This window comes from Cucumis sativus, chromosome 7 (genome assembly GCF_000004075.3).
Source record: "Cucumis sativus cultivar 9930 chromosome 7, Cucumber_9930_V3, whole genome shotgun sequence".
NCBI classification, from domain to species: Eukaryota; Viridiplantae; Streptophyta; class Magnoliopsida; order Cucurbitales; family Cucurbitaceae; genus Cucumis; species Cucumis sativus.
This window is the reverse complement of record NC_026661.2, coordinates 6,409,882-6,424,061: the sequence shown is the minus strand read 5'-3', so window position 1 is coordinate 6,424,061 and position 14,180 is coordinate 6,409,882. Positions and strand designations below refer to the sequence as shown.

Here is a 14,180-nt window from a genome sequence, read left to right as displayed (position 1 = left end):
CGAAGGAAGTCAACACATTCTAATCTAATATTGCAAAGTTGAAACAAAATTTATTTGTCTTTCGTGTATTTGGGATCCCAATGAAACATTGTGGATGCAGATTTAATAAATTCATATGCTAACTTGATAAAGTTGGTAGTTCTCTCATACATCCCACATCCAACTTAGTACCATTCCTAATAAAACAAATTTTAGAACCAAAATAATGGGAAAAAACTTGTTTCCATAAAATAAAACAAAGAAAAAAAGAAATAGGCAAAAGAAATTATAGATTTAACCAAATAGTGCGCCAACTGAAATTGAGAGGGCCACATAAACCAAATTGTCATGAAAATCACTTAACCATAAGATATTCATCGTTAAGACCTGAAGAACCATTAAGGCCATAGCATCTTTCTCCTTACGCCAATCACTTGGGAGTTCAAAGGCAAGAGCAAAATGTGTCCTCGCATCCTAAAAGAGTACAATTAGCAAATGATGCCTGGAAATGAAGACTGGATGCTACAGTATACAATATTGATGATACATACCTCAGAATCTCCTTGATGACGATAATCACCCCCATTGTACACTGATTTTGGCTCCTGATGAGGAACACATCTTGGAAGGTCAGATAGAAGTGGTTCAGCAATAGATAAGAGTTCCTCATGTTCAACACCAGATGCTGCAAGTATTATGCGTGATGCAGTATAATTTTTCTCAAGGAAAAAGCATGACCAATAAATAATTAACATTATTAAAAAGCTACATGAGAATTTGCCAAAGCACCAGAGTAACCAGCAGCATGGATGGCTTCTAGAAGTAACCCATGGGATTGTTGGAAGCTTCAATAATCTCATCTTTTACCCTTGAAAGTTGTTAACACAAGCTTCGATCTCTTAGTGACTCAGTAAGTAGGAAATTTGTGGCGCAAGGTATTAATGATATTCATAGCGAAAGAAATCCTAGGAGACTTGTTCATTAACCTCCCAATCAAGAAAAACAGGATTCCTGATACAGTGAATAACCAGCTCCACCATTTTAGGGACATATGACTTCAAAGCATTGAAGGTGTAGCCCATCTGCTCTCTCGCAGCTGAGGTGAGCACAGTACCACCAATTGCCTCTACCTCACGCACAACATGTAGGTGACTGCGATTACTTGTGGTTTTAAAGGTCATGCGTTCTAACATATGGGTAGAACCAAAAGTTTCTGGAGTTTCATAACTTGAACCACAATCAACATACAGACTTATTGATGCGGTAGGATCCTACACTGAACAAATAAGAGTTCAGTTTTCCCTTCGTAAAAGGAACACGAGCAACATAATTATAGAAAACCAGTATATATATTCATATGACATCTCATCTTACCAGTGATGTTTCTTATGCTACTTTTATACCATTTGGCAGACTTGTGATCTTGGTCTTACCATGTTCAACATAATTTGGTAAGGGAGGCAGAAGGGTCACATCCGACAGAGGAAAGACGAGTGGGGGTAATGCAGAACGGTCCCCAAGCAACCACCCAAAGATGGAAAAAACATTAAAGCAAGAATGCATGCACATAAAGAAATGTTATCGAATCTGATGCAATACTGAACCAAATAAAATGAAGAAAAATTCAAGAAACGGCAAGATGCCTTTTAGTAGAGTATGCACCATACACCATTAGAATATCTAAAACACCTGGTTCAAGTCCATGCAGTTAAATAGAAAATTGTTAGAGCGACAAGAAAATTATTTCCATCTATTGCAGACAAGATAACAGAACAAATCAGCTTCAAAACACTTTCAGTAGAAATGACTAGAATGGCACATACTCCCAATAAACTTCATTACAACAAATGTCCGACCAAGACTCAAAACTTCCAGCAGTGTCTTCATATCGAAGCTTCCATTGTTAAATGCAATTATGGTCACAGCCTGTAAGAATAACAATGTGATAAATAATGATTATACAAATGAAAATGCAGATATCCTAGTCCCCTGTATTGAACACATGAATCGAAACAATGTCCTTTGGATTAGATTTCTGGGATCATTATCCGTTTTGTCATTTAGGCTATACTACATAAACAAAAACAAAAGAAATCTTCCAAGCATCAAGACACAGGCTAACAAATTATAGTTAACAGGACAAAGGATAAAGGGGAGCATTTGAAAAGACCATGTACGTAGAACATCATAACCAATTAATTGGTGCGTTTCATTTTGTGCCATGGGAAAAAGTAGGTTTCTGTTGGTGTTTTGTTCAGAGGTTTTTTTTTTTTAATTTTTAATTTTTATAGCTCTTGATTGTCTCACTATTTTATGTTTTGCATGTGCAAGCCTCTCTTTTCTTTCTTTGGTATGCAATGTGGTACATAGATCTTGCTAAAACTGATGGGCTAATTACCTTTTTGTGGTTCTACACTTAATTTCTAAGTTTGATTGCTCCCTTCGAAGTGACAACAAGTCTCGTTTTCCCCTACTGTGGAATCGGGCTGGATTCCTCCTCTGTTCAAAGTCCTCATCAAACTCAATGCTAAGTTTGACTGCTCCCTTCGGAGTGACAACAAGCCTCGTTTTTCCCCTAATGTGGAACGAGAAGGATTCCTCCTCTACGATTGGCATACTAATTCAACAGTGAGATGTTGTCAAATAAGAGAGGAAGAGGGGTTGATTTCACACAAGTATATATAATTTTTAATTTTTTTTTTCTTTTTAATTTTAATTTTTTGCTTATTTTGGTTTGGAACTTTCTTGATGTAACCGAGAATATGGAAAATTTTAGTAAAATAAAAGGAAAAATAACAAATATGAAAATTAATAAGATTTTTAACAAAATTGGCGGTTACAAATTTTTTATACCCACTTTTACATGTATTTGCAAACTACAATCAGTATTGGACAATTTTAACTAATTTTTGATATTTTCGAGAATAATAAGATTTCCCTCGTATCTCCAAATATATGCTTTTCAGAATTTTAGTATTTAAATCAAATAAATTAACTTTTATTTTTTTAATTAATAAAACTTTATGTTTGAATAAGGATTTCTCCTAAAAAGAAATAGCTATGAAAATTTCCATTAATAAGATTCATAATATCTTGAGTTCAAAATATTATATGATATGCATCAAATAATAGCAAATACATAAATTATTCATTTTTTAATTCAAATTGTTTTAAAAAAATTATCATATAATACATAGTCACTAGAAGAAAAACCCTCTACTATGACATTTATTTATATCACAAAATAGAGGGAGGAAAAAAAATATCACGAAAGGGAAAAAAAACGCGTTTTTGGCGGGAAAAGACGAAAATTTTCGGAAATTATTTTTCGCGACAGTTATTTGATGTCATAAAATAGAAATAAAATAATATATTTAATATATAAAATATAATAACTTTTTTAGGGATTTTTAACTTATTCCCTTCTCCCCTTTCCCCTTTCTTTTGTTTTTCTCCCATTTTGCCTCCCCTTTCTGTTTTCTCCCCTTTCGCCTCCCCTTTCAGCTTTCTTCCCTTTCGCCTCCCAATCTCTGAACTCCTTGAACTCCCTTCTCCAGACGACGACGAGGTCCATCATCGGTATTGTCCCCTCGTGGCCATCTCCCCACTCCAACGCCACATGTACCTCTTCTACTACACGACGAACGGGCTACGACCACTCTTTGGAGTCTACCATTGAAGCCTCTAAATCTCGCCTTTCTCATATTCGTTCCACCTCTTATCCTCATTTCCAAAAGGCAATTGTAATTTCTTCATCCCTTATTATTACTATTGTTTTTTTTTTACCTCCCCTGTTGTTCTTTGTTTAATTTCCAATTAAGGATGAATGTTAGTTTAGGTCTGTAAGAGAAAGGGTTGAAAGGTTTTGAATCGTTACTCTCTGTACTTTTCTTTGAGTAAGTCATCCTAAAAAAGATAGTTTTATAACATTTGAATAAAGCTTTAGGCTATTTGCTAGATTGCAAAGTGGTTTCTGGACACAAAATCCCATGGTCGAAATTTAAGAAGAATCGAGTTCTTGCTCCTGCCGATTTTTTCAATTAAACTTGAAACTCAATTCTCAACATTGCATCTAAGATATGTTCTTCACAAATTTTTGTATTTATTCTTTAATTTTTCTAGATTTCTGGCTGCCACTAAGTAAATGAATATTCTTTCTTTTGTGTTGCCCACCAATTGTTTGATGAAATGCCCATGGGAGGAAATCTTGATTATTGAATGTACATAGGAGGAAATCATTTTAGAATGTTATTATAGTGGAATCCTGGTGAACTAGATTTTATTTTAATGGTTCTAATTTTATTAGTTAACTTTCTTTTGAGATAGGGGATAAGACCATTTGAATAAAATTTTGATTAGTTAAAACATAATCCTAATTCTTTATGATTAGTTATCATGTTTTTGCTTGGAAAATATTGACTTTTTGTTGATACTTAAATCATGTTCTTAGTGATGGTGTCAGTTCCTTCCCATTTCCCTACTCCCTCTCTCTAGTGTGTGTTTGCTTTGATCAATTAATGTGGTACATATCTGGTGGTATTTTATTTAGGTTTGTGATTTTGGACTTTCATGCTTGAAGTCCTTTATCAAACTCCTTTTAAAGGTAAAGTTTGTTGTAAACTCTTTTGAAAAACTTGTTTTAATTAATTAAATTTATGTTTCAAACTTTGGATTTCTTCCTATTATATATGTATATATGCTTGTAAATTAAATTTAATTAGATTGATCGAACAAGATTTAAAGACGTATAATTGGATATTTTGACATTTTTAACGATCATTTGTTCTTCACAGGTGAGTAAATAATTGTTAATTCCCCTCTATTGTGAAACTCATTTTATGTTATAAACAAATTTAGATGCTAAATCATTTGAGTTGATAGTGATCATAATATAATATATAATTCTAATTACAATATTGTTGTTGTTTGATTATTTTGTACATATATGGTGTGATACTTCAAATCCTAATTTATTTTGATCTTGTTATATATATATTCTTCTAATTCAAAAGTTAGATCAATATATGTATATATATGTGTTATGTATTAAAAATGTTAAAAACACGACACTTCTTTTGTCTAAACTTTAGCTTTCTTTATAACTAACTATTCATTCTTTTTTGGGAATATTTTGGAAAATATGGGAAATTACATATTACTGCATGCTTGATGGGCTTCAAAGCTGTACAAGCCAAGGTGTAAAGTAGAAACACTCTAGTCCTACCAAATTTATAGCACACAGTTCTCATGTCTTTCTTTCTTTCTTATATAAGCGACTTTTTTTTAGTTGTGCTTATTTTTGTCTAAACAATTTTGGTGAAAAGAATAAAAAGAATAGTAGAGAAGAAGACAATGCAACTCATTCAGGCAGATTGTGATTTAGAAGATATATGTCATGTATGAGTGTTCAATTGATTAGTCTGGCCACATTTTCAGTTAGCTAGCTTTAGATATGTCTCCTTCCAATAGAATGGAAAATATCCATTTGTAAAAGGTTAGATTCACAGATTTGACATAATTCTTTTCAATTGAGATCCTCTTTATGGTTCTCCCCCAACATGGATCACTTAGCGATGTCAAGCATTGTTCCTGGTGGTTCATTACCTAATATATTTTTTCCAAAGATGCATGCCAAGAGCCAGATTTTCTGTTAGTATTATTTTATGATCCCAATAGTCTCTCTCTTGAGAAATGAGAATATTGACCTGGAAGTATAAATTCTAATTGCCCATAGTATAGGTCCCAATGTATATCACTTTTATCGAGACTAGATGTTGTCTTCCTATTACCACTATTTGTGAAACTGATATGACAATGAAAGTTCTAATGGACCAGTTGAGACATAGGATATAAATAATGCAACTTTATAGATCACAGAGAAAAATTATTTCATCTTATAAGTTATATTGAGTTGAAGGTAGTGGCTCTCTTATCTCAACCTTTTTGAGCAAAGGAAAAAAAGGAAAGAAAAACCCAAATCAATATCATCAACCATGAACCCCATAAAGTCATTTTACGTACACTGAAAAAGTTGCATTCAAAATGGCTTGGGTCTAAGTTGAAGATATTACAAAGAGCAATTTCTAAATTGGCAATATGGTCGTAATGCAGCCACAAGCGAGTTGGAATATGCATTTGTTGAGGTACTTTTTTTAGATTATTTTTTATTCTTGTTTTTTTTATTCTTTCTAGTACTTCGGCAAAATACTCTTTATTGTTTTGCAGTGCAAAAACTTAATTGCTGACGTTGGGGATATAATGAGCGTCCAAGTGATTGTTGAAGGATCAATGAATAGTTCGAACCCCTACTTCTCAAGCTCTTGGCGGTGGGACTTCGTTGTAAGTGTTCTTCTAGTAAACAACGACAACACAATTTTTAAATATTATCTATGCTGTTTTCATTTTTCTCATCAAATCATGATTCATGATTGCCACTTTTACACTTTTTCATGGGAGAATATGATGTTCTTATTATAGATGGAACTATTGTATAATGGAATGCCCAATAACAAGACCTCTACATTTATATCTACGTTATCTCTCTCTCTTTTTGTTCTTTTTATCCCGATGATGTATTCTTAAATTTTATCTTTCATTGACAACATATGTCTTGTGTCAGGGGGGTTTGATTCTGGATATGGGCGTACACTTCATTGCTGGATTACGGATGGTAACTGCCTTTGAAACTTTTTTCCTGTGAGAAAAATATTTGAGTTCTATCCTAATGGCTATCACTTGCCCGCTGATTAACCATTACTGTTTCTGCTCTTCTTTAAGTCCAAAATGTTTATAATCTCAAAATTGACAAAACCTATAAAACCAGTACAAGTCTCAAGTACATAAGATGAGGTGGTGATGAATTACAAGCGTGACTGTCGCAAAGGCTCTGATTTGTGGAAGAAAAAAAAAACCACCTTTAGTCATGCATGACATTTATGTTCCCTCCCCGATGGCACCATCCTTGATATGATCTTTTTAATTTGGAAATGCTAGTTTCTTGTATTTGTAAACAGCTTGTTGGATGTGAGGTGGTATTAGTTTCAGCGACTACCTCCTATGTGGATAAGTCTTTACCTCCGCCAGATAACATATCCTCGCTCTTGTAAGTTTCAATTGCTTACTACTAATTAATGAGTCACCAACAAGTTTGAAAACCTAGAAATTAAGAATGATGACATTTTCCCCTCCTTTAGCCAACTGGAGAATGGATGTTCTGGTGTTTTCGTAATGGTGTTTCTACTTGATTTACATGGTAAGCAGTTTTCTTTTTTCCAGGTTAATCTTGTAAGAACTAAAGAAAACTTACCAATATCCGTTCTGCTTGCAAAGATGAAAATGTGAAGCTATCTCCACCTCGACTTGTATGTTATTTCTACATTGAGTTCCAATTGTATATATTTTAGTGTTATTGTGAATTCGGTATCCAAGATGTAGAATTTAGTTCTAGAACGTCAGGACACGAGTAGGCTGAAAAACTTTATTATCTTTTCCTAAGTATGATTACTCACAATAACATCTAATTTTAAACTTAAATGCAAAGATGAGTCTTGAAGAAGTGATAAGATATGTTGCATCTGATGAACTTATTAAGGTAGTTTATGCTTTATTCATTCAAATTGTCTTTCTCATCTTCATTTTCTTTGGAAATTCTTGCCAATGTACTCAACTCGTAATATTCTGATGCAAAAACTACACACTTAATTATTGCATTGTGACAAGACCATATTGAAAAAAAAGTGCAGCAAAGTAGAAAGGAAAAGAAATTTCAAGAGGTAACTTATGGAAGCTCATTTGGGACTTCGATGTCCATGAAATTACAACATTAGGTACATGTCATTTATCTTGTTTGTTAATTTCCAATTTCTTTTCTTGAGGTTTGTAGGCTTCTTTGGTTGATTCCTTTCTAGCAGATCTTGATGAACTCTCTAATGAAGACAAGTTTCAGGTTTGTAACGGCGTTTTACTTCTCCATCTAAATGAAGTAATAATTATGTTGGTTGTATGTAAGTGAAGTCTTTAATTTGTTTGATTTAGTTTAGTGGCTTTAATTTGTTTTGTTAATTTGATGGCTTTAATGGTTGTAATGTTTTGTTTATTTCTTTTAGCCTTTCACTTTTAAAAAATTGTTTGTTTCATTTCCACCACTCAAGTCAGGTAAATGGATTGAGTTAAGTTACAAGACTCTGCACGAATTTCTCATAATACTTAGTTATCCAGATACAAAATTTAGGATACCTATATTATAGTGTACTTCAGGAAGCTAATGAAGCATTTAATTATTTATGCCTCTTTAGGAGTCTCACATGTAACTTAAGAATTGAGTAATTAGTCAGTTGACTTCCTTACTTGTTGATGATTCAAAAACTATACAACTTTTTCTTCTATTCCTTTCAATTTGTCTTAAACAAATGGAGAATCTTACAAGGGTATTCTTTGTCACGTGCCACATAGGATAATGTTGGGCACTTCATTCCGGTAACAAGCTCTAGCCCTAAATTGTTGCAAGCCAGCAATGAATGGTACATTGATATATGTATATTTTGACACGAACCCCTTCAGTTGCCCAATCATCTGCATTCCACAAACTGGTATATATTCTCATTCATTGCTTATTAGGAAAAGCTACTCCTTGATTATCGTAGTTGCGCAAAACTTTGATTGAAGTGCAATTTGGCTATGCTAAAACAAACTATTGAATTGCAATGATAGGTAATGCTCAATGTTGAAATTTTCTATAAGAGTTGTACTCTCTTGTCCTATCATGGATGCTTATATTCATGTTGTCTTTGTAGGTTCAACTGGAGTCGACAACTTCATGAGTTTTCTTTCAAAGAACATTTCCAGAGACGAACATTCTCGGTTGGTCGTTTATGCTTCTGCAGAAAATCTTGTTAGATGTATTCTAATGCTATTTAAAATATTTTTTGATTAAGGGCTAGGATTCCGTACATGTGGTTTGTTGAAACTTGTATGGAGATGTACAAATATTATAAATTGTATTATAGTGTATATATATTAAAGTGTTGGCTATTTTTTTCTACATGGGTGTCAATATTATAAATTCAAAATTGTCATTCTCAGCTACATTATTGTCATTCAAATGGTTTGTGTAATGGTGGAGCGACAAGGAGAACAGGAAAAAATGGTAATAAATTGAGAAATGTGCAACAAGAAATAAATGATGTAATAAATGAATTTGTGACAGTTATTACTTGTTGTAAATTGGAGAACGATGATAGTTATTTAACAAAATAAATTGTCACGATTGCCATGTGACAGGAATAAAATGTCATCAATAGATAAACAATGACAATTTTTTTTTTAAAAGAACTGTCACGATGGCAATATATTTGACTCCAAAAAAATGTCGTCTATAGCAAAACAATTACATTTAAAAAAAAAAAAATTGTTGCGAATAACATATTCATAACAATTAAAAAATGTCACAATAAATGAATTCGCGACATTTATTTAACCGTCGTTAATACACAAATTATAATAGTTATTTGTTGTCATAAAATAAAATATGACAGTTATTTGAAGTCGTTGAATGTTGATTAACGACATTTATTTCATGTCATAAAATAACCTATTGCGACAGTTTTTAAAAACTGTCGTCGAAGGACTTTCCATGACTCCCGCTTCTATGACTGAAAATAATTGTCGCGACATTTGTTTACGACAGTAAATAACTATCGTCGTAGACCACTTTTTTACTAGTGAGTAGTTAATAATAATAATAATAATAATAAATCTTTATTGTGTCAAATGTATCGAATAATTATTTATTCACCTTCTATTTTTTTCAATTTGAATTTAAAATTCTATCATTTTCTAAAATCGTACATTTAACCTAATAACAAATTGAATTTAACATTGTATATTCCCTTAAAATTGTACAATTAACGTGTATCCCATTATTTATTAAAAAGTTTATCACTTCCTAAAATTGTGTTATTTAGTTGATATCTCTAAAATCGTGCTAAACATAATTCAAAGATTTTCGATTTATTTGGTTGATATCCTTTATCTATATTCCAAAATAATTATTAAAACTAGAAAATAGCAAATCCAAAAATATTTATATTTATAGCAAAATCGCTGGACCTTTTTTGACTTTTTTTAGTTGATTTTACCCATGCGAAATTCTTGTTTTGTATTTATATAGGCAAAAATGATGGATTATACCACAGAATCACATATACAGTGTCTTTCCAAAACATTCAATTTTAGAAAAATATTAAATAAATATTTATTTTTAGGATGGATATGATTGAACTAACATCTCTCCATATTTATGCCTATTTATACCAGATTTTGTGATTTATAGGTTTCAAATAAATTAGTTAACAATGTATTTGTATAATTCATAATATATATCTTGTAAGACCCAACTTTTCTATCTAAGTCGAGGTCATTAACTTTTGACAAAAGATCTTTATGGATATAAAATGAATATAAGGCATTTGAAAAAACATACAATTGAGGAAAAACAACTTTAAATAGGCTCGATTTCAGACAACTAAAACTTTAAAAGTACTCTTTACCAAAGTAGTAGTTCGTAAACTAAGTTCCAACATGATGTTTTAAACATCAAAAACATAAAGCGGAGGCAAAATAAAAATGTTCCCTATGGCAATCACACTTCCTTCCTGTCCCTCGCCGGTTTGCCACTCTTGTTACCTTTGCTTGAAAAATTAAACATAAAGGGGTGAGTATAAACATACTCAGTAAGAGACCCGCTACTGGTCCCGTTAGGAAAAAATAAATTGTTAACGTCCTATTGGGATATCCTACACAGTCATAGTCTTGTGATCCCGTAGGATACACATTTCAGTCTAGTGTTCTGCAGAAACACATATCAGTCTAGTGCTCCCAAAGGATGCATAATAATTGGTGATCCCATAGGACACCTACAAGGCACACATCCCAATAAAAGCTAACAATTTTTCCCTCAGTCCATTCTAAACCTCTTAACAGTCATTTATAACACCGTTCAACTACTTCAACATATATAGTTCTCTCACTTAACGTTCTAACAGTCAACCTATCTCACTTTAGTCCAGAGACCGTTGGTAACATTTTAATACATCAGTTAATCCAAAAACAAAGTCATAACGCCTCTCAGTTCCCCCGTACAAGCCACACATTAGTACAACCTACACTCAATCGAATCAAAGTCACAAGTTCACTTCCAAAATTATATACAACACAATCTACTAAGATCGTTCTGCCTACATCCAAAAGCTACATATTTAATTTCAGACAATCTCCATATGCATTCGACATCAAGTCCACGTCAATCTATGTATATACACAATTCCAGTCATTCACAGTACACATTCAACACCAATCTACATGAGTACATATATAAATAACGGTGGTTGAGTCCAGTAGTAGACAAACCCTTACTTATAACCTTACTTAAGCTTCTTTTTCAAACCAAAGTGCAACAAACCGATCCAAATTGATTGAAATAAAATTTCCACGAAACTTGTTGTAAATCTCAAGACTTCAGTAAACTTTCTCAAAAAATCACCTTGTAATCAAACAACCCCCAAATCAATTAATCCCACCTTGATACTTATAGCAGTTAAGAAACAACATTAGAAGACTACAATTTCTCATTAACGGTAACTTACAACAAGATAGTGGCAACGACCAATAGATGAAATAGATGTATGCCAAACAGATTTGAATAACTATGAAGGTGGACGACGGACCCGCGGCTGGAAAACAGGGTGTCGAGCGGCGGACAGAAATTTACGACACGTACCTGTTGGACGCTGCACACAAACGCAACGCGGAGATGTGCAGTGGACGACGGATGCCCGAGGAGCTACGCACGGCGAAACACGGCTAGACTGGGGATGGCCGACGGCTTCCTTGCGCGAATGAAGCTTGGGGTTTGGTCGGGTTCAACTTCAACGGAGAACAGAGACAGTCGGTAGTGAGGGTGTGACTCAACGTCGTCGGTTGTAGGTCTGAACGGAAAAGAAAACAAAAAGAGAAGGAAGAAGAATAGGGAATTTTTTTTTCTTTTATTTTATTTAATTTAATAATTAAAATTTATGAAAATAAATAAATATATATTATTATATTATTACATTTTCAAATTTTCTTTCTCCCCCTTTAACTTCTTTTCTTTCTAAAAAAATTAAATCTTGAACTAAACCAAAAATTTCCTAAAATAAATACGTTAGTGTTCGGGGTGTTACATATCTAGTAATAGCTATTTGAATTCAATTTTTTTTGTTATCTTAAACATAATGGATAATATAATTTCATCATTGTCCGTTTCATAAGTTTTGCGTAGAATTTATTAACATTTTATTATATCATACATAATACATACTTTTCTTATTTCTAATAACAATTTGAATTTAGATTTTATAATGATTTCGAATTCTTTTAGACTATCATCCCCGAAATAATGGCTAACATAAATTCAATATTTTCGAATTATTTTTAGTCATAAATATTTATTATATGAGTTAAATTTAAAAGTTGGGTTTAAATATCTCCCAAATTTGAGAATTGTATCCTTCCCTAAAATCGTGCATTTAACGTAATAACAACTTGAAATTAAGATGATATCATCCCCTATAATTATGCATTTAACGGCAACACCATTTATTTTAAGAAAATTTTGAAATTAGAATTCTTAATATTATTTATAACAAAAATTGAATTTAGAATTCATGTTTAAAAAAATTGAATTTAGAATTGTATCCTTCCATAAAATCGTGTATTTAACATAATAATAAATTGAAATTAAAACTGTATCATACCCTATAATTATGCATTTAATGTCTATATTGTTATTTGAAGAAAATTTTGATCATCCATAAAATCATGTTATTTGATTGATATCCCTAAAATAATGACAAACAAAATTTTAAAATTTTAGGATTATTTTGTTAATATCTTTTATCTATATTCCAGAATTTTTATGTAAAAGTTGATTTTAACTCTAGGCCTTATTCGGATTGTTGAAGATAAGGATGTGTGTTGGTTTATGTTGGTTTAAATTGTTCGACAATGAATTAGTTGTAAATGGTCGTGAAGCCGTGGGAAATTCTTGCAAAAGTAAATGGCAAGTGAAGAAATAGCCGAAGAAGATAAAGAGATGGGGAACAGACGTGGAATGCCCAGATTTGTTGCTGTAGAAATCTTCAAAGAAGATGAAGAGATGCGTTTCAAATCGATTAAAATTTTCTTTAGGGTTTTGAATGGAAAGAAGGAAGATAAGCTGACCAAAGTCCAAGAAAAAATTGAACGTTTTGCAAAGATTTGAAAGTTTGCAAACATTAGGTGGAGCTTCCCATTAATGGTAATATTTGTAATTTTTATGTTTTATGGGAAATTATATTTTTGTAGGATTTAATTGTATGTAGGATATGTTATTTAATTATATGGTATTTGGGTTTTAGGTGAACAATTATTCACCTTAAGAATATCAAGATACCAAAACTTGATATTTTAATCTTTATCACAGATGTTTAATGAGAAATTTCATGTATCTAAGAATTAATAAATTGATAGAAAACACTACTCAATCTCATTTAAAATATGAAATGTGTTTATTTAAAAACAATCTATTAATTAAATTTCATGTATTTATGGAATTTAAATAATAAAATCCATAAAAACAATACTTTTTCAACAATTTACATTTTTATATTTCTATTGGAAAATGAATAATAACAATGACAAAACATTATGAGATGCAATATGCAAAATGTATAAGATGATTAATTAACGTAGGATGCAAGATAATTAATTAATACAACACATGCAAGATAATTAATTAATGCAGAATGATGCAAAATAATTAATTAATGTAGAAAGACATATATGCAAAATAATTAATTAATTCAGAAATATGCAAAATAACTAATCAAGTCCGAAATATGCAAAATAATTAATCAGACCAGACCAGAGTAATGAATAATTAAACGAGGATGTCAAATGGATGAAAAAATAATTAACTGTAGAGTGTCAAAGTAGGTTTAATGAAAATGTCAATAAATAATCACAGTAGCTAAATGGATATCAAATAATTTTAGCAATATGCATGTCGATTAATTAATTAATACAGAATGCAAATAATTCAAATGAGTAATTGACATAAAAGGCCAAATGAGTGCCAAAATAATTAACGATATGCAAATAATTAGCTTACAATGGAGGATGCCAAA

General features: G+C 31.7%; 1 pseudogene; it reads right to left on the bottom strand.

Moving 5' to 3' along the window:
- Positions 1-273: 273 nt before the first annotated feature.
- On the bottom strand, positions 274-1,542 carry LOC101213218 (annotated as a pseudogene).
- Positions 1,543-14,180: the final 12,638 nt, after the last annotated feature.